The 19,107-nt window shown below is 51.6% G+C and overlaps 1 protein-coding gene across 17 annotated transcripts in view; it reads left to right on the forward strand.

The window, feature by feature from the left end:
* The window catches only part of CAPN15 (calpain 15), a 60,797-nt gene that overhangs the window by 26,256 nt on the left and 15,434 nt on the right, over positions 1-19,107 (forward strand). The window contains exon 1 of one of the 17 annotated variants that reach the window (XM_056338777.1): positions 8,244-18,950. The exons of the other annotated variants lie outside the window; for them this stretch is intronic. The gene's annotated coding sequence lies outside the window, so the exon portion shown is untranslated. Of the gene's footprint in view, positions 1-8,243; positions 18,951-19,107 lie in introns of those variants that run through there. 17 annotated transcript variants of the gene reach the window in all.

Below are 19,107 nucleotides of genomic sequence, written 5' to 3' on the forward strand. Positions count from 1 at the left end.
TTGGCCCGGGACTGTCCTAGAAGCCATCAACGCAAGGAAATGAAAATGACAAGTAGGCTCTGCAAGAGGAAGCATTCACAGCCAAGCCACAGTAAGATCAGCGTGTTTTATCCCACTGAGCTTCTTGGTAACTGCTGATAATTGCCTACTCTAAAGTTCAGGCACATGAGAAAGAGAAGCAAGTGGCCTTTATAGGTGAGCTGCACATGTGCAGACATGTCCATCGTTGTTGGTGGGCCTCAGCCTGTGCACAGGATCCCATCTACTCCCATCTCCCTTGCAAGAAGGACCTGCACTCAGTTGCTGGCTGGAGCACCACAAAAAGGTACTTCAGTAACGGGGCTCAAGAGCTCACCGATGCCTGTCTGGTCAGTGTAGGATTGATATTTTGGCCTCTTGTTAAATTGGCTTGTGGTGGTTTCTGCAATGAGGTGTGAATTCTCGAGACTGGCCTGGCTCTTTCTGCGAAGAGCAGGAATGCTGACGTGGTGAAAGGCCAAAGTCTCCTTGGATGTAATTCTGAGTTTCCTCCATGGTTTCAGCAGTACGGGACTGGCTTAGGGTGGGGTGAGTTTCCGTGATGTCAAGAGGAAACTGTTCTGTTAAAGTTCACTGAAGAGATTTTGCTTTTGATTTTTTGAAGGTCATGTGTCAGTATCCAGCCTTGCAGAGCAGAGCCAGGATTCCTTGAGAGCTGTAAGGCGCTCTGACCTTTCCTCGCCTTCTCCTCAGAGGAGGCGTCAGCGTGGGTCTCAGTGGGGGAATCCTGTGGCTCTTGGCACATGCAGGGATATCGATCCATGACTTCAGCCTTTGTCCTGCAGATCTAGTGTGCAGAGCTGGCAAGCCTCTGGAGGTACAGGGGGTAATTTAGCTCACCTGTGACCTCAGTGGGTAGGAATGGTATTTAACCAGTGCTGGAATGAGAAGATAGAAGGCAGGGGGTGAATTTGGGGTGGGGGTATCCCTTCTGGCCTCTGGAGCCTTGGTGGCTGCAGTGTGGAAGTGCTACAAGCAGCCACCAGCCTGTAGATGCCCTGGACCTCTCTTGGTATTCTCTGCCTGCTGTATTTGAGTCTGACACTTCAGCTGCTGTGGAGATGGACAGATTGCTATTAACTGTATCCTGCATGTGCCCCCCAGTGAACTGAGCCCAGGCATTAGCATTGCAAGAGCTGAAGGCTGGAGCACAGCAGCTGGAAATGCAGGGTGATTTGTTCAGTGGAGATGTGAGAGATGGGAGCAGACCACTTTGGAGCTGTGCTGTTGCTCCTGATCCATTCTCCCTCCTTCCCCTCTTTTTTGTTCTCTCTTTCTCCTCCCCCACTACTCTACCAATTTTATTTTAACAGCACTACAAATTGCAACATAAAACTTAGCTGAGCAGCAATTCGGGTTGGCAGCCACCAGTAAGTCTCCTCTTCCAGCCTCCCCACGTGAGAGGGGAGTTGCACTGGGAGTAAGGGGCTATGGGTGAATCCAAAGTGTGCCTGGTATATAGTCCCATTGGGTTTTCCTGGCTCTTTCCAGCCCATAGCATGTTAGGCCTTAGTCCCACATCTCTCTGGTCCTGGGAAACAGGATTTCTCTCACCCCAGCCTCCAGTACTAACACCCGGTGCGTTGGAAAGTGGTGTGAGACAGCCTCACGCATGGGATAGGGGCGATGCTAGCATAAATTGCAACTGCCATTTTTTGGGTGTGTGACATCTAAAGTTGTTCCCTGTTCTTAAAGGTAGTGGAGGGTGGTCTTCATCCAGGCAAATGTACCTGTACTTCCAAACTACCCTGCACACGAGGTGCTTTTGTTTTCTGATGCAGGATGCATGTATCCTGTACTGGCTGTGCTGGGAAGAATGGCAGAAAATAGCCTTTGGTATGTACAGGGCAAAACCTTTGCCATGTAGTTCGTGCAAGGGATCTATCTACACAGTCCCACACCAGGAGCCGTTTGTCCCGGCAAACATGTCTCCCAGCTGCCTGTACTGTCCCCTTGGATGTGTGCTCCACCTGTGTTTGTAGCCCCCTCCCCACCATGCTGGAGCTTGACCACCCTGCGCCGAGGCCAGGTACTATGAGACCAGACTAAAAGTACAGACCATGTCTTTGTCTTAGCCTCTTCTTGGCCGGCTGTAGAGCTTCAAAGGCATTTTCCGTGCTGGGCTCCTGAAACACTGGACAAGTGTTGAGAGATGCAAGGATAGGGCTGCCTGATGTCAACAAGACTGGCTTCGTGTGTGACGTACTAGTGAGAAAACCAAGGTGCAAAGGGGAAAGGCATCTGCTGCAGAGGTGTGTTAGAAGCAGGGAGGTTCTGGGGGGTTGGAGTAGCTGGGATTTTTGCAGAGGAGAAGCGCGAGGCCAGCGGTGCCTGTGGCGTCTAGGGAATGCAGGGCTCTGACTCCAGATGGCCGCCTCGCCCTTGCCCTGCTGTGTTCTCCAGGGAGCGCAGGCTCTTTTGAGGCAGACTACAGACCCCCACTTAAAAACAAATTCCTTAATTGGCTTAAAGACAGAGAAACAAAACCAAGTAGAGCTTCCTCTTCATCCAGCTTGCTTTCCTCTGCAAGCGTTGCTTTTGAAGTGATTGTTCAAGCATACCTCAGGCGTGGGTAGCTAAATGGAGGGGAATCAAGTGTCCTTTGCTCCCAAGAGTCCACCCTCCTTGCTGAAGCTGTCCCTGCTTCTCAGATGAGAGAGCAGCTTAATGAGTTCTGTTTCTTGTTCCTTGCCTGGCCTCCTCCCCTCCCTGCTGAGAGCAGGTAAGTCTTTATTGTCAAATGTAACTGTAGAAATCAGCCCCATCAGTGCTTTCTTTCCTTCCCGTTGTCTCAGGTTCGTAGTGCTGAAAGGCTCCTTATCTTGCTGTGTCTCCATGCTTAGATCCTCCTTCAAAGAGCAGCCCGTGCTCCCCTTCTCCAGGGCCTGTTTCAAATGGGACCTGGAGAGAGGTGACCAAGACTTACTGAAGGATCTCCCAGGTCTCTGAGGTCCTCCAGTGGTACCACAGCTGCTGCTTCTGTAGCTGGGGTGAAGGACCTGCCAGCAGGCTTCTGGGACAGCTTTCCCTGTTGGGATCCTTTCCTCCCCCAAGAGAAGCTGGGCTGATGTGTTGCAGGATATCTTTTTTCAGTTGGGCTAGCCCAGCTCATGCCCAGAGCCTGCCATGACGTGTTAGTGTGGGGGTAACGGAGCCCCTTTCTATAAACGCTGTTGCACAAACCCCTGAGGGGCTTCCTAGGTATCCTGGGGCACGGAGCTCGCTGCCCGCCTGCCTCTGTGCTTGCATGCTGGCAGTGCTGGGCGTGCTGAGTCTGTCTTAGCCAGAGCTCCCCTGGTTGTAGAGCGAGCAGGCACAGCTTGATTCAGCATGAATTCCCTGCTTCCAAGGGCTTTGTATAGCTGCCTCTGCTCCTCGTTAGATCCTCTGGCTCTGGCCTTGTCCCGGAGATTGGACCTTCATCCTGCTCAGGGGGTGGCAGCTGTTCTAGAAGGGGAACAGGAGTCCTGATGGTCTCCTGGGCTGGTATAAATCTCCTTGCTAGCACTGAAGGACCTGGTGTGATGTAGGTGAGGAGCTAGAAACTCATTCACAGCCCTTGGTCTGTTGTTTGCAGACAGAGGTGGTTCTCTGCTCTTCTGTGGCCAGGTGCTGGTGTCTAGGTGCTCAGAGGTCCTGGTAGCTCTGCAAATTGCAGGCTCAGATTCATGTTTTGTTCTCTTAAGTTTACCCCCATATACATAGACAAACCCCTGAATAGCTGTAATAAACCATATGCCCTCGTTATTTAAATAGAATAAATAAAGTTGGAAAAGCCTCCCAGGGACATCTGGAACTTCACCTGTGGGAAATCAGCAGTTAAAGGAGCCATATCTGTAGTGGAGAGTGGGGAGAAGAGCCCGTGAAGATGTTGTCAGCAGAAAAAGAGAAGTGTCTGAAAGTCTTTCATCTTGCCATTGGCAGTGCTCAGACGTGACTCCAGCTGCTTCCTATTGTGGGATGCAAGCAAGTGTGTGCTCCCACACGTGGTTATCACTGCTCGCCAAGAGGAGGTCTGGGTTGACCCAAATGTTTGGAAATCATTATGCTATCAAGTACAGAGTATGGTAAAGGAGCGTTGCCAGGACTTGAGAAATTCACATTTGGTTTCTGGACTTATCTTAGACTTAGTGGTCTGTCAGTGCCTTGGTTGCTGTCTAGATGTCTAGCTAACAGGTGTCTAGATATCTAGGCAACAGGCCCCATGGAAGGAGAATCCAAGGCTCTCTGAGATACTGCTGCCTACTGCAGGCACAGGGCTGCACAGATACATACAGAGAAGTGTGTACAGGTGTGAACTCTTAGTTTTTTCAGGCACTGATGGTGTTTCTGAGGCTGCAGTGGGGAAGTCATTCCCAGTTCTGTCCAGAACCTCTCCAGTTGCTTTGTGGAAGGAGGGGATCTGGCAGCCAGGCAGGTGTTGCAAGTTAAAGAGGATACAGCCATATCTGTGCATTTGCTGGAGACCAAATGGACACTGGAATTACTTTGCTTCAAGAGGGAGTTTCTGTGCTGCTGCCTGTTCTCTCTTGGCTTATGCAGATACCTGGCATCTCAGATCCTTCGTGTTACAGGTTCTCTACAAGTTAAGAGCTTATATTTCCTGGCCTCCCTGCCTGTGAGCTCTCCACGGCCAACTTGAACTTCACTTACAAGCTCAAGATGCAAATATGAACATCCCACCTGTGCCACATTGCTGGGTGCTCCTTAACACTGTGTCTGATCCCAGAGGTACTTGTGCCCAAGCGTTCAACCCCTTTCAAGGCTGAAGACTTGCGACATGAACCCTCTAGAGAGGGGTGCACTGAGAGGTGCTGTGGTGTGTGTCCAAGGGCTGTGCTGAGCTCCTGCTGCTTGCTGGCAGCCCCAGGTGTGGAGGACAAGCAGTGATGGCTGGCTAGCAGGCACAGTGCTTGCCTGCACTGGGATCCCTGGTGGGTAGGCAGTTATCTTTTGCAGCCTGGTTCTTCTGAGTTGCTGATCATCTCTCTCCGTGAGTGATGCGTATATCACTTGACTGCCAGTACCCTCCCCTCCCTGCTCCAGCACGTAAGCCTCTGTATGGTACACCAGCTTTGACAGAAAGGGCCAACCCCGCTGCAGGCTTTCACTGTTTGTCAGAATAAATTGCTTCCTCCTGTGGCGTGGAGGAGATGCTGGTTCATTTGCCCTGAGTCTGAACAGCACCTGAGGCGGCTTCTCCCTGCTTGTTCTTCCTCCCCCTGAGCCTGCAAGGAGAGCAGAGCCTGCTGGCTGCAGCATGGCAACAGGCTTCCAAAACCACAGCTGATGCAGCAGCAAATTTTGTGCAGTGTTGCATTCATGTGCTTGACCTGGCATAACCTAGGAAGGGGAACAGAGCTGGAGAAGGTGCGGATGATCTAGGAGCAGGGAAGGCTGGAGCCATCTGTGAGATTGGTGGAGTTTGCTGTCCGAAGCCTCTGCTCTCCATGCTGGACCATGGACTGGCCAAGCTGACCAAGCAAGCCCTTGGCCCTGCTTCACCCCAGGTCAGTAAAGCATGGAGGGACGTGGCTGCAGTGCAGCAGGCTGCACTAAGCCTTTGTGCATGTTTTTTTCCAGCACCTGACAATGAATGTGAGTGTGCTTGAAAGTTGCCTGTGGAGCCATGGACTCAGTGGAAAGAGTGTGTGCATGTGTGTGCAAATTCGAATGCCCGGTTCATCTGAGACATTGCCCTGGGCTTCTGCTCTGTGCATTGAGATCCTCCTCTGGGATCAGTGTTCGTTGGAGGGGTTGCAGATGTGGTACCTGAGGCAGAAGAGAGGACATTCAGGTTTGCCCTCTGTCTTCTGATCTCCTGTTGCCAAAGGAGCTGCTCAAGCATGCAGAGAGATAGCAGGGCTAGCTAGTTGGTGGCATTGGCTCTGGGAGGAACCTCCATCCTTGCCTTTCCCCTTGCTGCCTGGTGACATTAATAGTGTAGCTGTGGTGGCTTGATTACCATGCCCTGATCTGACCACAGGCTGAACTCCAGGGATGCCGGGAGTTGCCAGAGTTCCTCTCTCTTCCTCTGTCCCTTGGCAATCTTCCTTTCTTTCTTCAGATCAGTGCAAAGCTTGTTGGCTTGGTTATTAAGCGTGAGCTGCTTTCCTGAGGCACAGGACTGGCTTAGCTTTTCATTAAGGCCTGTTAATCATCCTGAAGAGAGCCTGACAGCCGCTGGCGATGGACCACAGTGCCCTGCTGCCTTCCGTCTCGCCAGGAGCTGTGCGGTCCCGCTTACCGTGCCCCGAGTGTGGCTGGCAGCGGTGGGAAGGGCGCTGCGTGGTCTGGCATGGGACAGTGTGGCAGCGTGGCCTTGGGCCCCAGGAAATTTCCTCACTTGCAGGAAGGGTGCTCTGCAGCAGCTCCGCCAGGAGCTGGGATGATGGCCAAGTTAAAGCCCCGGGAGAGGAGGAGGCTGGGGGCTCTGCTTCTCACCCCTGCCAGGCTGCAGCCCCATTCTCCTTAGTCTCAGTCCTCAAGAAAACACGAGTCTTTCGCACTCCCTGTACCCCAAATTGTACAGAGCTCTTGATCCCTGTTGGTTTTTGTCTTAATTCCACCTTGGAGCTATGTCTTGATTTATTTTTTCAGGGGGAATTTAGGGAAAAAGATGGTTGTTTCTCAAGCAAATAGCAGTCTGCCCCACGCAGCTGATTATGTGCAGGGTTGAGAACTGGTGAGACAAAAGTAGAGAGGGGCTCGGCAGGGTCCTCCCACCTCCTTCCCCCCAGTTGTGCCTGCGTTGTGATAGCTCTCAGTGCCCCACAACCCCTGCAGGGCCATGCGAGTGGGCAGCCAGCCCTCTCCACACTTGCATGGTGTTCTCCAACAGCATTATTTTGCCTTTCAGGCCTCAAAGGCAGCAAATAGCTTTGAATTTCCTTTTCATCCTGGGAAGAAGGGATTTAATTTATTCTCTGAAAGTACAGGGTGGTGTTTTGGAGCTGAGCAGGTGGCGCTGGCTGTGTGAGTGAGGTGGGGGTGTGGAGTTGCTCACATAGCATCACCCGCAGATCCTCAATCCTGTCCCATGCCATGCTTTCTAGATATCAGACATCTTAAGAGATGTGCTCTAATCCATTCCCTCCCACATTTCATCTGAAATCCTTCCACTTTGAGCTCTTCTTGGATATCCCTCCCACTTTTCCTGACACAGGCATCTCAGATGATCATTGATATGAAGCTGTCCCCATCCCATTGTCTCTAGGCAGGCACCATGTGGGTAGGCAGGTGGTCCTGTGGCCACTCTCCAGGTGTGGGTAGCAGACATGCCGCCCGGACCTGGTGAGGAGGGTCGGTGGTAGAGCCAGCCCAGCAGTTCTGCAATGGGGACGATTAAGAGGCAGTAACAGGGGAGGTCACTTGGAAGAAGACCCCCTTGACGCTGGATCTGAGGGAGTGGCCCACCTTCTTGGTGGAGCAAAAAAGGACATCTGTCCTTGGTATGTCAGCCTCATTTAGGTCTTAGTAATGCATTGAAGACAGCAAAATCTTGGGCTGCTTCTGCTCTCGGCAAAAGACTCGGTGAAGGGGCAGTGAAGGGGCTGTTTGTGGCCTCCCTGGCTGTGTTTATTGGCTACCGTTAATGCTCGGAGGGAGGCATTAACCCTGTGCTGCTCTTCCCTGCGATCTTCTGGTTCGTTGCTATTACCGACTTCTGTGCCCTTTTCAAAGAGCACGATTTCTGTTGGCGTTTTAAATTAAAACCTGCCATGATTTGAAATGAATTGGTGTAATAGTAGTAGTAAAGAATATAATCTTCCCAGCTGTTTCTCCCCAGCATCTTGCCAGTCCTCCTGGATCTGGCATATTGGTCATAAATCCTCTCCCTGTTGTTCTTGATGTGCCCTGATTTTCTATACATCTTGTGCTAGGCAAACTTCAGTGGAGGCTTGGAAGTCTGCACCCCTGATGGGAGTGGCACCGCGTGATGTGTTGCGCTCACACACTCAGGGTTAAACTGCTCACCAGTTTGTCCACATCAGCAGGGAGGCTCCTGACTACAAGAGGAGAGGCTGCCTCTGGGGTCTGATTTGGTTTCGTATTGCTCCAGGTGTGTTTTTCCCTGGGCTCCTGCAGGCACAGGAGGCCATAAGGTGCTCCTGATATCTCCCATCCTCTTCCTGGCACACCTTGAGGTTTAAAGGACTTTGCTTCATGGAGGGGTTGTGCTACAGCTCACCCCAGAGGATTTGGTGCTGGGTATGTGGTCGGATCGATGGTACCCCATCAGTCCTTGATGTGCTGATGTTGCCAGGGCTGTGTTCGCTCTGTAATAATCTCTTCTCCTGCTGTGTCCAAAGGGCCAGAGTTTTTTGTGCTGAGACTGGAGGCTGAACGCTGCAGCCAGGTCAGCAGGCATCACTTCTGCCAGATCTGAAGCTGTTTGGCTGTTGACTATAGCCTGCCTCGCTGCCTGGCAGCTGAACCTCTCGTCCCGCACCCTGATTCACCTTTTCTCACTTCACCTGTAATACTGACGAGGGAAGGTGTCTGCCAAGACTGACCCTTTATAGGCTTTTGAGGAGTTTTCTGAGCTGCCTCAAGGCAGGGAAGGTTTATGGGCCTGGCAGGGAATGATTGCCTAAGTTTTGGAGCCCCTGCCCTTCCTTCCAAGTCGTTTTCCCTAACCATGGGGATGTTTTCAGAGTTTGAAATGTTTCATTCTTTTCCACAGAAGCATTCAGGCTTCTCAATGTCTGAATAATTGCCAGCTCCCTCCTGCTGGGGCCGTTGAAGTGAAACCGCAGTGGACGTTTGTACTAAACCTGTTCTCAGCATCCGCAGGCGAGCGGGGCTCCGGGGCACCCACTGGCGTGTGTATGCAGCGAGTGCCTCGCGCAGTGAGGAGCAACCCTGGCGCTTGTCCCTGACTGCCGGGGTGTGGGATCAGCCCTTTTCCTTGGTGGTTGAGGTTGGGGTTTTGTCCTGTCATCTCAGCATGGAGAGTGAAACGTCCAGGAGGTTTGTTTGGTGTTTGTGGGCATTGCCACCCACTGGATGCTGGCTGGAGATCGCTGTGGGGCTTGGGTTGGCAGCAGGTCATTCTCATGAAAACCTCTCAAGAAAATATAATTCCCAAATTCCCTTTTACTGCTTCCAGAAAAACTTTCCCCTGGCATTGCTTAAAGTGTGAGTCTGAAGGGCCAAAAGCTGAGTTCCGGCACCTCTCATAATCCTTGTGTTTCCATGTAACGTTGGCAAGACTCTTACCCTGTTTGGGTTGCAGATCTCATTGTCTTTGAGTTTTTCAGTGCAGAGGCCTCTGATGGCTGGGTGTGAAAGTCTTGGGGGGTTTTGAGCATTCCTGTACGAGCCATCTTGCAAACAGGTTTTATTCAGCAGGAGATCTGTGAGATCTGTCATCCTGGTCTGTGGCATTGATTTCAATGGAGTCTGAATCTTCCTCAGTTTTAGGTACTCATTAATTTTGCTGGACAACTTTATTGGGAAACTTTCTGGGAAAGTGGGAAACGCTATTCAGATGGAGTGTAATTATCAAAAAACCATACAAGGTAGTTAAACCAATTTTTGCCAGGCGCTCTGAAGAACAGAACTACTGTTCTGTAAGTGCTTTCTTGCTCCAAGTGTGTCAGACGCTGAAGCTACAAGTATCCAATGTAACTTGGGTCTGTCAGTCTTTCAGGGTTCAAGCCTTTTCTGGTCTGTTGGCTTTTAACAAAAAAAATTCTTGAATGCTTATGTTGTATTTGTTGGAGGATGGTGGGATTTTTCCCCTGAAACAGCAGCTTTTGAGGGAGCTGCAGGCATGCTGAGGCGCTCCCAAATGTTTCAGCAGAACCAGGGTACCTGCAGAGATCCTTGGTGCTTTTTACACCCAGATTACACCAATTTCACGCAACTGTGACAGAAACTTGCAAAACTGGTGTACCTCCTTTGTGTATTTGCTCTTAAATGGGTTCAAATATCCACTGTATTTTAGTCAAAGTCAGTGTTGTGTAGTCAAAGTAAGGCGAGATATGGATTGAGGCCACTCAGTTCATTACCACCTTGAGCCAAATCAAAGTATTAAGACATTATCGAACCTGTTTAAGCATATACATAGTATGGTGCTGGCCTGAGTTAATGACACAAATTTTCCTCACCCAGTATAATACTTGGGTGTAATTGGACATTGGTATTGTTTGCTCTTAATTTCCCCAGATACCCAAAAGACCAGGGAAACTAGGAACAGGGAAGGTAAATAAAGTAGTTGAGCACAGGAATGATGGCAGCAGTAGCGCTGTGCTAAATTGGTTTCTTTGAACTGTGATTGCAACTGCAGAAATATCCCATGCTTGCATGCAGGGAGGCAAGATGAGGTTATTAATTATAACAACAGGCTGGAATTTATCTTAATGAGAAACAGCATAGCTTGAGAGAAGCTGAGGCTGTGCTGGTAGCTGTCCCCAGGGCTGGGGCTCCAGTGAGACCTTTGTGGTCTGTTCTCCTGCCAGCCTTGCTGAGGCAAAGCCTGTCCCATGAGGATCCTGGGTGACCCAGTGCCGGTGTAGCACATTTCCTGTACTTCTAGCCTGAGTTTTGAAGAGGTCACGTTACTGTTGGCCATCTTGTCTGGGCCCTGCATCCCAATAACCCTGGACAGGTGCAGGAGGTGGTTCTATAGGGTGATACCTCTGGTCCCTCATCAAAACTTTGTGCATCCAGAGCTTGTGAAACCGCACAATATTTGAGTAATGCTAGAACTAGGACTTCACTGGCCTCCTTGAAATACTGGGTCTGCCTCTTCCTTTCATATCCCCAGGGATTCTTCTTGTTGCCCTGGCAGAGGTTTGGGTAACCTGTTCATTAGCAAAAGAGCCTTTGAGAATGGTCTTGTCTCGGCGTGCCTGTACTGCACAGTGCTCTGCTAGCCAAACTGGTTTTCTTCTGAAAGCTAGTATCTTACAACACTGAAGCAATTAAGGTATATTATTAAAGTATATTAAAGGCTAATGATGCACGTCCTGTTTTTCTCACAAGGCAAGCCTTCCAAATTCTGAATATGCTTTGAGGATTTTGCATGAGGAATGATAAAAGTCTTGTCTCCGGTCCATCAGTTTAGAATAATGCTGCCTGTATATCCTTAGCCTTGGAGAAAAGCCAGTGTGAAGAATGCTCCTTCCAGACGTGTGTCACTTTGCATTCTTGCAGCAGCATTGGGCTTGCAAGTCCGGTGACCACATCTTCAGATGGGCATATCCCTTCAAAAAGACTCTGCACCTTCTCTGCTTTTTCCTGGGCTAAAGCCAGCCAGGGATTTCAGCCGTGAAGAGAATTCTCCAAGTGGTGACAGTCTCCTCTGCTTACTTCCTTCATCAGAGCCAGACTTTGGTGCATGTTACAGGAGCTTTCATCTGCTCCTGTCCCAGCTGTGCCACTGCCTTCCTCCCGTTTCCCACCTCACTCTTGACAAGCTCCTCTGGGCCTGTTCATGGCTGGCAAAGGGTAGAGGAGCATGCTTTTTGTCCCATTTGCATACTTTGCAGGCTGTTGTAGTTACAGAGCATTGCCTTGGAAGTCTTTTCTTCCCTATCCTACGTCAAAATGTCTCCTCCCACCCTTAACATCTGTCTGTCTTAAGACAGGCAAGCCCTCTTTTTGGGGAGGTGACAACAAAGTAAATTGTAGGGAAAGCTGCAGTTTTCCAGCATGTTCTGTGGTTTTGTTGGCTCTGGGGAAAAACATACTGCAAAATGAACCCCATACTTCTGGGGCCAGTGTGTTTTCTCTCAGATTTCTCATTAGCAGAGTTCAGTTTTCCCCTAGGATCTTCTCATTAGAACTCACAGCCTCTTCTCTCCCTGGCTGGTATGCTGTGTCCAGTTTGGGAAAAGTGGAAACTGTGCAAGAACCCTCTTGAGTTGTGGTGCAATGGGATCAAGAAATTCCCAGGAACTGGAGTGCGTCTTCAGCTTGGAAGGCTTGTAGTGTCTATCTGAGCCTTTTGGCAGCTTCTGGGGGAGGGTTATCGGGTGTCGATGGGTCTTTAATGGTCCCGTTCACCATCACCCTTACGTAGTCTCCTGCTGCAGAATTAGACTTCCCCCCCCTCCCCTGGATGAGTGATTTTCCTCTGCCTCCATTGCTTTATTAAACAGAACAAATGCAGTTGTCGTGCTTCAATTCATTACAAGTTATTACCAGTGGAAAATGTTATTTTCTGCATAAATGTAATTGTCCTGCCCCAGTGAATGAATGGTCTGGAGCACGCACGCTGTGCTGGGAGGAGGTAACCTCCAGAAAGAAGGGTTGTCCTGGCCAGAAGTGAGTTTGGCATGGAAGCAGACATGGAGCGGGCTGGTCCCTCGGCTGTTTTTTCTTCCCCTAAGCTGTGTTTCTCAGAACCAGTTGACAGTTTGTCCTGGACTGACTCTAAAGAGTAAGAGCTGATATAAATATGTGATACAGCTCTGGAGCACTCAAAAATTAATATTTCATGATCAAGACGTCTTTATTTTATTACCTGCTTCAATAAAAGGAGGAATTTGTGTAGTTCGTAGCCATTGTGGTTCCCTTCCACCATCCTGAAGGACCAAAAAGTGCCATGCAGCAGGGGGCTCAGTGCCAGACCCCAGCTCCAGTCCTGGCTGAAGGAATTGCCTGGTGTGAAACAGAGGTTGCATGAAGAAGGTGGTGTCCTTTTTGGAGTTGTTTTTTCTTTCCTCCTCTGATCTCGAGGTGATTAGATCCCAGTGCTGTGTCATACAGGGGGCTGCAGGTCCTGCATGTTATAGACCAGGTCTGCTGGGATGCCGATCTCTGTCCTGGGCTGGACAGCCACTTGCACTGGTGGTGCCTGGTACAGCATGAGGTGGCAGATGTGGTGATAAAGCCAAGCTATTCTAGCGAGAGTTTCTTAAATCAGTTTGGTCTCTTTGTAGTCTTCAGAAGGCTGAACTGTTGGTGCTTTTGAAGTTAGCAGGTTCCTGCTAGGGTGAAGCTGTGTTTTGTAGCAGCTTTTCAACCAGGGCTCCCATAGCGCTTTCGCAGCTCCCCTGGGGAGGGTGTGAGCCACCAGCCCTGTTCGGCAGGGTTGCTCAGACCCCTACGGTACCAAACGTTTCCCCAGTGCTGTGCAAGGGGAGCGGGAGCACAACCCAGAAAGGTGTAGTTGTGAGACTACTAGTAGCAATAGTCTCCACTGGAGGGGCAGAAAGATGGTCATGGTGCTGGAGCATGTGTCCTGCAAGGAGAGGGTGAGGGAGCTGAGCTCGTTCAGGCTGGAGAAGGCTCTCGAGTAGGTCTGCCAATACCCACAGGGGCATCATCCAGAAGATGGAGCCAGGCAGCGTGTGGTGGGAGGACAGAAAACAAGAAGTGTCGGGTGAGACAAGGAGAAGATCAGACATTTTTGCCCCAAGGACGGACAGTCAGCAGAGTTCACTGCCCAGAGAGGTTATGTAGTCTCTGTGCTTGGAGGTTTTCAAGACCAGACTATAAACCTGAACAACCTGCTGTGACCTAAGAGATGCAGCTTGGAGCAGGAGTTTGGTCTGGAGACCCCCGAGGTCCCTTCCCACAGAGTTACCCTGGGATCCTCCCTGCTTGCTCTTGTGGAAGTGGGGTGCTGCTTTTGCTCACAGAGGGGTCCAGTGGGGGGCCTGTTTCGTGGGCACGTGTATGCCATTGCAGCAGGCCTGCCTGGGACCGCCTGACTGACTTGCTTTGTTATGATCCTCCAAGAGACCATGGGTGGACATCGGGGGGGCGGTTCTTTGCTCTGTCTGCCCAGGCTCAGCAGATCTGTACTGGTGCAAAGTGGGAGAAGAGGGCAAAGGGACAGAACCCTTCTGGTGCTTTGTTTTTGCCCGAGCCCCTCTGAGACTGGGTGAAGGTCACTGGTATTGAAGCCTGTTTTATTTTCTTGTCTCCCTCTGGAGGAGTGGGAGAGGCAGGATTTGGAAATACTTATGCAACTTGCCCTGCTTGTATGATGCTAGCACACAGCTGGTGACACTTACTTCTGTAGCCTTGGGGGTTGAGAAGTGTGAATCAGAGACTGTTTTTCTCCACTGATGCTCCTATAGAAATTTGTAGAAAGTGGAAAGTCCCATTTGTAACGTTCCTGTGTTGCTCTGCCAGTATATCTGCTGCAACCTTCCCCTGGTCCAGCCTCCCAGCCCTTGCCTGGCTCTGCAAGAGTGAGTCAGCTCAGCCAACAGCATCTCCTCGCCCCGGCTTCATAATGTGCAGGCCATGATCCCAGCCCACGTGCCCTTCTAAGAGTTCAGCTGCTAGAGCGATGCTGCGTGGTTCCTGACCTCCTGCACCTGCTTCTTGCACAGGCACAGATATCTTCTGCTCTGGCTGGCTCTGGAGATGTGGTAGGTCCACACGGGAGATGGCTCAGCACTCCTCTCTTAGGTCAGAGCACTCAGTGCCATGGAAAGGAGGAGTTAAATAGGAAACAGCTGGATGGGGAGGAGGGGAAGTGATTTGCAGCTTACAGACAGTTGAGGCAGGATTTTGTTCGGATTTTTTGTGTTTTTTGTTTTTCTTTCACAAAGTTCTATTGCTTGTTCTTGTATTTATCAAATGAGGATTTTGCTACAATGTGTTTATTTTCGGAGGACTTGGGGATTTGTACGTTGCTGACTAGAACAATTGATTTTTATTTATTTATTTACTGCAGGAGAGAACTGAAGCAATAAGTTTTCAGGCTTTAGCTGTTCTGGAGCAGTTTAATTTAGAGAAACAGCCTGATTCTGTTGCTGTGTGCAATTGACAAAAGCTCATGTAATGCTGGTGCCAGTGTGGGCTCTGCAGAGGAGCCCTGGGATCTCTCGCTCCGGTGCCCAGGTCACCTCAAGCCGTTCGCTCTGGCAGTCCAAGATGCTTCTGTCCAGGGCTGGTTGCCATCTTTTGCCCTGGAGCTCGGCGGCACATCACACAGGCTTGGCACGCGACCAGCTCCTGCCAGGAGGAAAGACACAAACTGCCGGGTTTTGGGCACTTCCCAGTCTCTCATCCTGCCCTGTTCCTTCTTGTCTTGCCCAGCTCTGGTGAGGCTCCAGAAAAGCCTTTGGTCCCAGATGACACCCAAAGGTGGTGGAGACCCCAGGTTTTTTTGACAGCTGTGTAGGAGCTAGGGCTCTGTAGCAATGGGACAAGCATGCTCAGCAGAGCCCGAGGAGGGGGATATCACTGTCCTGCAGTGGGTTTGGAAGGTGACCAGCTGGTGCCACCTTCATCCCTTCCCCATCTTGTCCTAACAATTCTGCCCTGCTTTGGTTAAAAGTTCCTGCACACCGGAAGGAAGCAAAGGGCCAGTGATATCCCTTCAGTGACTCCCCTTTCCTTTCTAGTGACAGCCTTCTCCTGCCACCTCCAGGCACTCTGAAACGGTGTCCAGAGGGAAACAGCGACGGCCTTTCAGGCAGCTCTGCTGCTGGATCTTGCCTGCGAAGGCTGCCTGGGCATACCAGCTAGCATCCCTCTCCAGAGGCTGTCACCTCGGCAGCGGGCTGCCTTTGGCACTCCTCACTTTGCAAGGCAGGGCGAGCAGTGAGCTTCCCTGGGACCTGATCAGCATGCTGAAAGCTGCCTACTTGGTTCAGTACCTTCTATATTCTTTTTAAAGTATTCTAATTACACCGTTGTGATTGCCAAGGGACTTGGAAGTCCTGCCAACGTGGTGTCTCCTGCCAGCTGATGTGCACCCTGTCTTGGTTGGCTAGAGCTGCTGCAGGGGGAAGCATGGCCAGCCCGGGCTGTGCTGCTGGAGGCAGGGGCTGTACGGCTGTTGCCCGTCCCTTGCTCTGTGTACCCAAAGAGAGCCTGCAGCAGAACCCTGCTGCCAGCCTGCTGGGCTGCTGAGAGCTTGCGTCATCATGATCCCTGTAAAGTGTCCCTTTCCCAAGAAAAGCCCTTCTGTGGGTGGGTGACTTTGCCAGGTCACTGTGGAGCAGCTGGTTTTGAGAGGAGCTCCTCTCCTGCGCAGGCGTCTGGGAAGGCGGCAGGCGATGTTTATCTCAGTTGCGTTTTTTGGGGCTGGAGAGCATGTGTGTTATCATACAGCAGATGGCCTGGTGAATAGGTGGTGGAGACAACTGTATTTCCTTACACAGGCTTGTTGCCTGCCGGGAAAGGAGCCAGTGAGGCTTTGTAGGGAGAAGTATAAAGCTTGGACAGGCTGCGGTTGGGCTTTTCCTTCAGCCGGTTCATTTTTGAGAGGTACGTGTTGCTGTGGGGCAGAGGCTGCTGCTATGATCCACCATGTGCTGGTAGTGTTTGAACCATGCAGAGACAGGTTCCAGCCTTGTGCCCTCGGTGATCTTTGGACCCTTAAATTAAGTCTGGTGCTCCGGGCAGGGACGTGAATTGTCCATCAGCCCTCAGCAGGAGTCTGGTGGGAGCAGTCTGCTGCGCTGCCAGTTGTCAAGTCTGGGGAGCCAGTGGCGTGTGTGGGACAGCCAAAGATGTGTGTCCCGTGTCCTCTCCCATTTCCGTGTCTCCCACTAACTTGCAGGGGAAGTTGTGTGGCTGCCGGGCACCACGACATGGTACGACAGCTGTCCCGGGGAGAACCAGGCAGGGAAGTCTCCTGCCAGAGCTTGCCATGCTGGTGGCCCTGCCACAGCAAGGGGAGCCACAGACCTGTGAGGGAAGAGCTGATGACCGTTCTGGGAGGCTTTTTGGTTCTCCTGAGAGCCTGTCAGTGGAGAAAGTTAAGTAGGTGAAAATCCCAGCAGCAGGCAGGATGGTGTCCCTCAAACAGATGGTGTTGGGAGCCGACTCTGGCATGGGGGAGACGCAGGGACCAGGAGGGGGACATTGCCACCAGGGAGCATCACCTCCCCAGGGTCGGTATCAGAGCTTGGAGTAGAGCACTGCGGTGTCCTGCCTTCCTTCTCCTCTCTTGCTTCCTGGAGCCTGGATCTCCTGCCTGGCCCAGTGAAATGGTGCTGCCTTCCCTGAGCCCACAGCTCATCACTGATGCAGCATCAAGCAGGTCTGGTGATGGGGCTCACCCCACTATCCCCTCATGTGGTACTTCTGTCTGTTCAGTTTGGGAAAGGGCAAGGTGATTTCTTTTTGTGTGGTTGCATGGCTAGAAGCCTTTGCCTGCTGGATGGGACCATGGGTGTGAGAGTGATGTGTGCAGCAGGAAGACTGGTGGCTGGAGGGTCCTGAATCTGCAGTAAGCAGTGTGGCATCTGCATTTGGGGGTGGATTTTTTTGGAGCCAGTGCTCTCCAGCACAGTGTACGGTGGGTAACAGCATGGGACGCTGCAGGACGGATGTGGATGGCACAGGTTGCTGACAGCCTTTGCTTCCCTTCTGCTGATGCCTGTGGTTTGATGAACCTCATCCAGTAAGACAAATGGATGTGACAGGATCACGGTGCCCTTCATGGCCCCATTTGCTTCCCTGCCTCTAATGGAGCCGGGCACGCAGCTCCTTGCCTTTCTCTGTTTGAGGAATGATCTCCCTTTCAGACGGCTGTGGACCTGGTGCTGCCGCAGGGGAGAGGACTGTACAGTGGCTCACAGCTGTAGGACTTCAGGCAGAAAAATCAATGTTTATATTTCTCTTAGCTGAGAAAGATTCCTTAAATAACTCCAGTAAATAAATACCTTGTAAAGTTCAAACCATGAAGGCATGGTATATGAACCAGAATGAATTTTCAAGCTCTCTCTTGCAATAAAATGGATTTCTTGAGTTCAGGCTTTATTTAGAGAAACATTTGATTGAAGAAGGGAGTTGAAGGTTGTATCTGATCCCTTTGTGGGGGTGAGCTGCTGCTTCCAGTGGCTGTGGAGCATGGTCTGGAAATGTTGGATTGCTGCTGCTGCTGGAGTATTCCCAGGAGAGTTTCTCACGTACCCAGCCAAACGGAGGGTCACTCTTCTCCTCCCCAGGGTGGTTCTTGCTGCATCTTCTGTCTCCTCAAGACCCTGCTGCTGCAATGCAGTCTGCTCGGCTGCCTTGGGAAGCTGGTTGTGCAGGTGCTGCTGCTTGGGATTCTGGAGACCAGCCAGGACGCGGTTCCCTCTGTGGACTGCACCACTGTCTCATAGCTTTCTGCACCTGCCCTCTGTGGCATAAAATGTCTTCCTTCCCTTCTCTGTCCCAGCTGGTGTTGTGGTTGAACCTGGTTGTTGAGGAGACTCTAGAGAGGGAGCCAGTGGTGAGCCCACTGAGGTGCAACTCCCATGATTTAGCCTGCCATGTTCCTTGGTCTGCAGCGTCCGGAATTTGCTGTTCCCAAGAAGTGCTGAGGGCATGGGACGGGCGCAGAGGCTTCACCTGCAGAGTTGGCCCTGCCTGGTCTTGGGCAAGCAGGGCAGAGTGGAAGGGTTTGGAAGGGGACCAGTTCAGGCAGAGAGAAGCGCAGCTGGCCTGGAGCTTGGGTTCAAGGTTGGGGCTTCAGACTTGGCCGCATTATCTGGGAACAGGAGGGTGCAGGGGGAGGGCTCTGGGCTCGTGCTGCACGTTTACCTGAAGGAGAACTGTTTTGTCCTTGTGTGAAGGAGAAGGAAGCAGAAAGCTCTGTTTCAGCCCCACCTTCGCTCGAAGCTCCAGGAAATGACCCCGAGCAGGGGACAAAGAGCACCGTGCAGGGCTGGGATTCCTTCTGCTGTTTGTCAGCATGCGTGCAAGCACAGCATCACCTTCCTGAAAGCACTAGGAGGGCTGCAGTGAGGGAGAGCTGCTCCCTGTGCGAGCCCAGAGGTTGTCGTGACCTGTGGAGCTGGTGGTGCTGCTGCATTTCGCTTTCTGAAAGTTGAACCTGCCTAGAAAACATCATTACGACTTTCTGCCCTTGAACAAGGTGGCTCTGGCGTGCGTTGGACCTGTTTCCCCCATCAGGGTTTCAGGCATTCCTGGGCAACACTGGAGGTTGAAGCCGAGGGCTGGTGCTGACGGCAGGGCTCTGTGGCCTCTCTGCTTCCCAGGTAAGAGGGACAGGAGCTGGAGCTGGGACGCTGTGTTCCCCTCTCCTGAGCTCAGAACATGCTGGGAGCTGTCCTGATGGCTTTGCATCATGACCTGTTTCTGCCGGAGCTGCTGCTCACAGGCTGGCCGGGCCAGGCTTCTGGCCCCGAAGCCTAT

This window comes from Falco biarmicus, chromosome 4 (genome assembly GCF_023638135.1).
Source record: "Falco biarmicus isolate bFalBia1 chromosome 4, bFalBia1.pri, whole genome shotgun sequence".
Lineage (NCBI taxonomy): Eukaryota > Metazoa > Chordata > Aves > Falconiformes > Falconidae > Falco > Falco biarmicus.